We start from the raw sequence: 8,476 nt of genomic DNA, 5'->3' as shown, positions 1-8,476 counted from the left end.
CTATGGACTTTGGAGGAGTGGACACAGCCCCTATGGACAACAGCAGCACAGCACAACACTACACAGCCCAGCCAGCTCTAACTCCCACCCTCCCTCTTCACTGTCCACAGCCGAGTGAGAAAATGGCGCCGACGCGGGTACCTTAAATAGAATCCAAAACCTGCGAGACCCGGAAGGCGGGATGATGGTGTTTTGCCTCGATTTCAGATCCGAGTCAGGTGGGAAAAGTCGAGCCTGACTCGGATCGTCATCGGATCGGGGGGGTTCGGATTTCAGAAATCCGAACCCGCTCACCCCTAGTTTAAATGCACCCTCCAAACCTGTGCCCCTTAGCACAAGAGGTTGTAAATACAACATTTGTCTTAATATGGAAATGGAAGAAAAAAAATTTTTGCGCAGTAAAATAAGAGTAGTTTGCTAGCAAAAAATATGCAAATTGCATGTGTTGAAGCCTACATGAACCTCACACTGGGCGCAAAAGTGCATCAATAGAGGACAATGAGAACTGCCCCAAATGCGAAACAGATGAAGGCTAACTAGGATGCGCCTTATATGCCACTTTTCTCACATTTCACTAAATAGCAAGAAAAGTGGCATAGCCTCACTATTTAGCTTGTGGATAATTGGTTTGGGTTAATTTGTGCTGCTGGAACATAGCCATAATTCCCATTATTTTGCAGTTGGGAACATTGGTTATAGGTATATCCATAGATATTTCAGGATTTATAGAGCTTTATAACTGGAGAACAAAATTTTCCATAGACCAACTTTTCATTAATATATCTTTCTTTGATTGTACATTAGAATAATGTATTTTTTTCCTCTGACTTTGCTGGCAGCTGGCATTTGTTAATAGAGCAATTGAGAATCATGGTGACATATGGAACTAGATCCACTTAATTAAAGTAATGTGAAGTAAAACTAATTTAATGTCACATTAATAGAAATTTAGAATTTATGGAGCCTACCAAAGTGACATTAATGCGGGTTGATATAAATGATCTAATAAGCAGCTATTTTCCAAGGTCATCTAACTTGAAGCAGAATAAAATAAACACATTTATTTATTTGTATTTGATAGTGAATCACCTGATATTTTGTCACCTAATCACTTTCCATCTGCAGACTTTATATGTCCATCAAATGTGGTGGTGCAAACACCACACAACATATAGAATTAAAGTGAAGGGGCGGGGGCTTAGACAGCACATCCTAATTTTAAACATAATAAGATGAAGAAAATATATGTGCACGCTCCGAGCACTAAGAATACAAATAGTCAGAACAGTTATGATAAACTCTGCAATTAACATGGAGTATAAATGAGGTTCTTAGCAGATGTTTGGCAAAAAAATAAATAATCATCCACCAAGTGAGATGGGTCCCTAACATTTCTAATACTAACACATTATATCAATTTATCAGGAATTACTATAGTAGTGTCCATTCTAATATGTAGACACCAATGCAGGAACCTCAGATGCCTGGGTACTAATTAGGGATGAGCGGGTTCGGATTTCTGAAATCCGGGCCCCCCCGATCCGAGCCGGGAACAAAGTCCGGCTCAGGTTTTCCCGCCTGTCTCGGAACTGAAATCAAGGCAAAATGTCATCATTCCGCCTTCCGGAACTCGTGGGTTTTTCTATTCTATAAAAGGTCTCCGCGTCAGCACCATTTCTCACTCCGGCTGTGGACAGTGAAGAGGGTTGGAGTTAGGGCTGGCTGGGCTGTGTTGTGTTGCTGTTGTCCATAGGAGCTGGCTGGGCTGTTTTGTGCTGCTGTTGTCCATAGGGGCTGGCTGGACTGTGTTGTGCTGCTGTTGTCCATAGGGGCTGGCTGGGCTGTGTTGTGCAGTCAGTTGTCCATAGGGGCTGTGTCCACTCCAAAAGTTTATAGGGGCTGGCTGGGCTGTGTTGTGCAGTGTCCCATAAAGGCTGTAGTCCTAAAGGGGTGCTGTAGTGTTGTCCAGGGGGTGATCTGTCCATCAGGGGTGCTCCACCCAAGTGCAAAAAAAAACATTTATTTCTGTGTTTGTGAATTGTGTGCACTGTAGCTGCACGTGCATCAACAAAGGAGCAGCACCAAGCGTGCGCCTGTGTCAGAAGTAAAGGGCCGGCTCATCTCTTAAAGGGTGTTGTAACCCCCAAAGTGCACTTAAAAAAAAAAAAAAAATCTTATTTTCTGTGTTGTGAATTGTGTGTGCTGTAGCCCCACGTGCATCAACAAAGGAGCAGTGCCAAGCATGCGTCTCTGTCATAAGTCTGTTAAAAGGTAGTGTAACCCCCAAAGTGCACTCCAAAAAAAATAAAATTTTCTTCTTTTCTGTGTTGTGAATTGTGTGCACTGTAGCTGCACGTGCATCAACAAAGGAGCAGCGCCAAGCATGCGCCTGTGTCATAAGTAAAGGGCCGGCTGGCTCGTCTGTTAAAGGGTGGTGTAACCCCAAAAGTGCGCTCCACAAAAAATAAACAATTATTTTTTTCTGTGTTTGTGTGAAATGTATGCGCAGTAGCCACACGTGCATCAACAAAGGAGCAGCACCAAGCGTGCGCCTGTGTCATAAGTCTGTTAAAGGGTGGTGTAACTCCAAAAGTGCGCTCCACAAAATTTTTTTAATTCTTCTTTTCTGTGTTTGTGTGCGGCTTAGCCGCACGTATATCAATATAACATAAATGGAGGACAAAACTTTGTCCGATAAAAATAAAATAGGGAAAGATCAAAAACCACTTCCTCCTAGTGCTGAAGCTGCTGCCACTAGTCATGACATAGACGATAAAATGCCATCAACGTCGTCTGCCAAGGTCGATGCCCAATGTCATAGTAGAGGGCATATAAAATCCCAAATGACAAAGTTCAGGAAAATGACCTTAAAAAAAACATTGAAATCATCTGAGGAGAAATGTAAACTTGCTAAAATGTCATTTACGACATGGAGTGGCAATGAACGGCTAAGGTCTTTCCCTATGTTCATGACTAGTGGTTCAGATTCACATGACGATGGAAGCCCTCCTCCCGCAACAAAAATCAAACGAGTTAAGCTGGCAAAAGCACAGCAAAGAACTGTGCGTTCCAAAAAGATATCACAAATCCTCAAGGAGAGTCCAAGTGTGGTGGCGGTTGCGATGCCTGACCTTCCCAACACTGGACAGGAAGAGGTGGCTCTTTCCACCATTTGCTTGCCCTCTGCAAGTGCTGGAAGGAGCACCCACAGTCCACTTGCTGATATGCAAATTGAAGATGTCACTGTTGAAGTACAACAGGATGAGGATACTGGTGTAGCTGGCGCTGAGGAGGAAGTTGGCGAAGAGGATTCTGATGGTGATGTGGTTTGTTTAAATCAGGCTCCGGGGGAGACAGTTGTTGTCCATGAGATGAAAAAGCCCATCACGGTCATGCCTGGGCAGAAGACCAAACATTCCACCTATTTGGTCTGGCAATATTTCTATCCAAATCCGGACAACAACTGTCTTGCCATATGTACCATATGTAAAAGTGAAATAAGTAGGGGTAGGGACGTTAACCACCTGGGAACATCCTCCCTTATACATCACCTGCAGCGCGTTCATAAAAAGTTACTGTCAAGTTCAGAAACTTTGGCTAAGACCATAAGCAGTCCAGGGACACCTAAATCCCTTTGTCCTGTTGTATCCAAGAGCCTGCAAACCACACCGTCAACTTCCTCCTCATCAATTTCCTCCTTAGTCAGGATCGGAAGTAGTCCTGCAGGCCATGTCACTGGCATGACTGACTCTCCTAATCGGGATTCCTCAGGAAGATCCTGCATTGCTACGCCTACTGCTGCCGCTGCTGCTGCTGGGAGTCGTTCATCATCCCACAGAGGAAGTAGGAACACAACTACTTTTACTAAACAATTGACCCTCCAACAGTCCTTAGCGAGGAGGATGAAGTACGACAGCAGTCATCCTGAAACAAAACGGATAACTGAGGCCTTGACTGCTATGTTGGTGTTAGACGTGCATCCGTTATCCGCCATTAGTGCAGTGGAATTTAGACAATTGATGGAGGTAGTGTGTCCCCGGTACCAAATCCCATCTAGATTCCACTTCACTAGGTAGTCGATACTGAGACTGTACAGAAACGTCAGAAAAAGTGTCCTCAGTGTCCTAAAAAATGCAGTTGTACCCAATGTCCACTTAACCACGAACATGTGGACAAGTGGAACAGGGCAGACTAAGGACTATATGACTGTGACAGCCCACTGGGTAGATGTATCACCTTACGCAGCAACAACAGCAGCATCACCAGTAGCAGCATCTCAGAAACGCCAGCTTGTTCCAAGGCAGGCTACGCTGTGTATCACCGGTTTCAGTAAGAGGCACACTGCCGACAACCTCTTAGAGAAACTGAGGGAAATTATCGCCCAGTGGCTTACCCCACTTAGACTCTTCTGGGGATTTGTGATATCTGACAACGCCACCAATATTGTGCGGGCATTACATCTGGGAAAATTCCAGCACGTCCCATGTTTTGCTCACACAATAAATTTGGTGGTGCAAAATTTTTCTGAAAAATGACAGGGGCATGCAGGAGACTCTTTGGGTGGCCCAAAAAATTTCTGCCCACTTTCGCCATTCAGCAACTGCGTGCTGAAGACTGGAGCACCAGCAAACACTCTTGAACCTGCCCCACCATCACCTGAAGCAAGAGGTGTGACACCGTGGAACTCAACCCTCCATATGCTTCAGAGGATGGAGGAGCAGCAAAAGGCCATTCAAGCTTATACATCCACCTATGACATAGGCAAAGGAGGGGGTATGCACCTGACTCAAGTGCAGTGGAGAATGATTTCTGTATTGTGCAAGGTTCTCCAGCCCTTCGAACTTGCCACATGTGAAGTCAGTTCAGACACTGCTAGCTTGAGTCAGGTCATTCCCCTTATCAGGCTTTTGCAGAAGCAGCTTGAGAAAGTGAAGGAGAAGCTAAGACGGAGCGATTCCGCTCGGAATGTGGGACTTGTGGATGAAGCCCTTCATTCGCTTTGCCAGGATTCCAGGGTGGTCAATCTGTTGAAATCAGACCACTACATTTTGGCCACCGTGATCGATCTTAGGTTTAAAGCCTATGTGGTGTCTCTCTTTCCGGCCAACACAAGCCTGCAGAGGTGCAAAGACCTGCTGGTGAAAACACTTTCAGCTGAAGCGGAACGTGACACGTCAACAGCTCCTTCTTCATTTTCTCCCACAACTGGGGCTGCCAGGAAACAACTTAGGTATTCTAAGCAACCCGCTGGCAGTAATGCAGGGCAGGCAGGACCAAGTTTGGACATCTGGTCCGGACTGAAGGTCCTGGCAACAATCTCTGACATGTTTACTGTCACTGCATATGATACTGTCACCATTGACAGAATGGTGGAGGATTACATCTGTGACAGCATCCAAGTAGGCATGTCAGACAGTCCGTACCTGTACTGGCAGGAAAAAGAGGCAATTTGGAGGCCCCTGTACAAACTGGCTCTATTTTACCTGAGTTGCTCCCCCTCCAGTGTGTACTCCGAAAGAGTGTTTCTTGCAGCCGGGAACCTTGTCAGCGAAAGGCGTAGGAGGTTGTTTCCACAAAATGTGGAAAAGATGATGTTCATCAAAATGAATTATCAACTCTTCCAGGGAGACCAGCCTCCAGAACATAAAGAGGGACCTCTGGTGGTGGATTCCAGTGGGGACGAATTAATACTCTGTGAGGATGAGGATGTACACAACACTGAAGAGGGTGAGGAATCGGTGGATGAGGATGACAACTTGCCTCCGTAGAGCCAGTTTGTGCAAGGACAGATTACTTGCCAGCTTGTTTTGTGGGGGCCCAAACGAACCAATCATTTCAGCCACAGTCGTGTGGCAGACCCTGGCGCTGAAATGATTGGTTTGTTAAAGTGTGCATGTCCTGTTTATACAGCATAAGGGTGGGTGGGAGGGCCCAAGGACAATTCCATCTTGCACCTCTTTTTTTTCTTTGCATTATGTACTGTTTGGGCCTAGTTTTTCAAACTGCCATCCTGTCTGCCACTGCAGTGTCACTCCTAGATGGGCCACGTGTTTGCATAGTCATCCAGCTACCTCGATGCAACCTTTTGGCCTAAAAACAATATTGTGAGGTGTGAGGTGTTCAGAATAGACTGGAAACTAGTGGAAATTAATGTTATTGAGGTTAATAATAGCATAGGAACAGAAAAACCCACAAATTCTGTGATTTTAGCTGTTTTTATGCTTTTTTCCAAAAAAATACAGATCCAAAACACAAAACCCAGAACCCAAAACACGGAAGGGTGGTTTTGGCAAAACCAATCCAGATCCAAAACACGAAGAAAGATCCAGATCCAAAACCAAAACACGAAAAGTGGCCGGTGCACACCCCTAGTACTAATACCAAGCAGTCTTTACCTTCAAGTCTACTTTATATACACAAATACAGAGGAAAGAGGGGGGTTTGGACTGCAGAACTTAATTCTAAACATAATAAAAGGTGTTACCATGCTGCGACTAAATGCAGGTGCACACTCTAAGCAGTATAGAAATGCCATGCCAAATTGGCAGCAAAACAAAAATTAGACCTGTTCCTTTGGACAAAGTTTGGTTTCCAGGGACTTATCCTTCAATTTATCCTGGTTTTCAATAATTTTTTTTCAGTCAGAGTGCTTAATAACAGTTCTACATTTATTTAATTTCCAGTATATAAGTATGAGACAGGTTACACGCTCCCCATTTAATTTAATTTTATCGTTGAAACCCCCTGGCTGAGAGCCCATTCTACAGGCTAATATGGCTGCTATTTCCCAAGCTTGGTATACCAAAGACCCACTCTTCATAGCAAACATGGTACTGTAGCCACATTTTATTGCAATGGTGATGACTATACAGTCCAGTTATCTAAGGCTGGGTACACACCTGGGCTACTTGTCTGCAGACCAAGGGATCTGCAGACAGTGCTGTCAATTGGTAAGACACTGCACACTTACAAATCTGATGCTCAATATGTCTGCGCTGACATCACAACTGGGCAGGCATTTAAACTTGCCCACCTATTTCAGATGTCATTGTCGCGGTCCCTGCAGCAAGTGTACAGGCCTGCTGATATATCTACAAGATATGCTGAGCCGATGTGATATGTCTGTGAACGATGTCATTACTGTGCCCACCAGGGCCAGATTATAGGTGGGCGGTTGCCCAGGGCCCACCACATTGCTGCAAACATTCAAAGCCACTCTGGACCCTCTCTGGCTGGCTTGCGGCAGCAGACAGACAGCAGTGACAGCACAGTCACTGATGGACCCCTTCCTGACATAATGCTGCGATTCGCGGGTGTATGGGTTGGGGACAGAGCCTAATGCCGTGAATTGCCCATCCCCATTAGAAGCCTGATGCCACAAAAGGTTGTGTGTGACTGTGTGTGCATTCTCTGTCCCTTCCTTCTCTCGCTTTCTGCCTTCCTTCCTATGCTCCATCCCTTCCTCTCTCTCTTCCCCTCCCTTTCTATCTCTCTCACTCCCTTTCTCTCCCCCCTCCCTTTCTATCTCTTTCTCTCCTCCCCCCTCACTCTCCCTCTCTGATCCCTCCTCTCTCCATCTCTCCTCCCTCTCTTTCTCGCTCTCTAATTTGCTCTCCCTCCCCCTCTCTCTTTGTCTCCTTATCTCTCTCTCTCACCCTTTCTCTAGCTCCTCCCTCCTTCTCTCTCTCTAACCCCCCACTCAAAATCTTGCTTGCCCCTGGCAGTGTGCCAGATTATGTCCACTCTGCTGGTGGGAGTCGGTTCCCAGCAGTGTTGTGGACATGAAGTAGTATGCTGCGACCTTGTTGGTCAGTGGAGAGTCCAGAGACAAGAGGCATAGTAGTTGCTGTGTGGGGGCATGGCAATTTTATTGGTAGGGCCCCCACAACTTAGTTGCCCTGGGACCACACAACAAGCCCTGGTGCCCACTACTGCAGGCCTTACCTATATAGCAATGCAGCCACAGTGGCACATTGGCTGCAGCAGTCTCCTCTCACTGACAATGTGTCGCTGTGGCTTCACTGCTATACAAGTGAGGCCAGAGATAATGGGCAGAGCAGTGGAAGGTGTAACAGGTGGGGTAGATCGCACTGATTGCCCCGTCCCCTGGTGCTGTGCCCACCAGATTGTTTTGGAAGGGTATTTGGCCCATCACAGCTTTCAATGGCCCTGCATGAAAGCATTGGCCACGCACAGACATACTGTATGGAAAAATCATGCAGAAATAAACATTACAAGCTGAGGGCCCCCAGCCTGGCTCAACTCAAGGTAATGACCCTGACAGTATACTTTTTCCAGCCTGTTCTCTGTGTCTTGATATATAAGGGGCAGAGGGTGACCTGCCTGCGACCCGTTATTACCCAGCTTATCATCCGCCCAAGAAGTCAACACAGAGGCAAAGTTTTGGGTCCAATTCCGGTCACAGCTTTATTTTACCTTATTAACATATTGCACGGCACCGAAAGTAGCAGCGGGC

This window comes from Taudactylus pleione, unplaced genomic scaffold (genome assembly GCF_031769625.1).
Source record: "Taudactylus pleione unplaced genomic scaffold, aTauple2 ptg000386l, whole genome shotgun sequence".
Classification (NCBI taxonomy): Eukaryota; Metazoa; Chordata; class Amphibia; order Anura; family Myobatrachidae; genus Taudactylus; species Taudactylus pleione.
The sequence above is the reverse complement of the archived record's forward strand: the minus strand, read 5'-3'. Positions refer to the sequence as shown.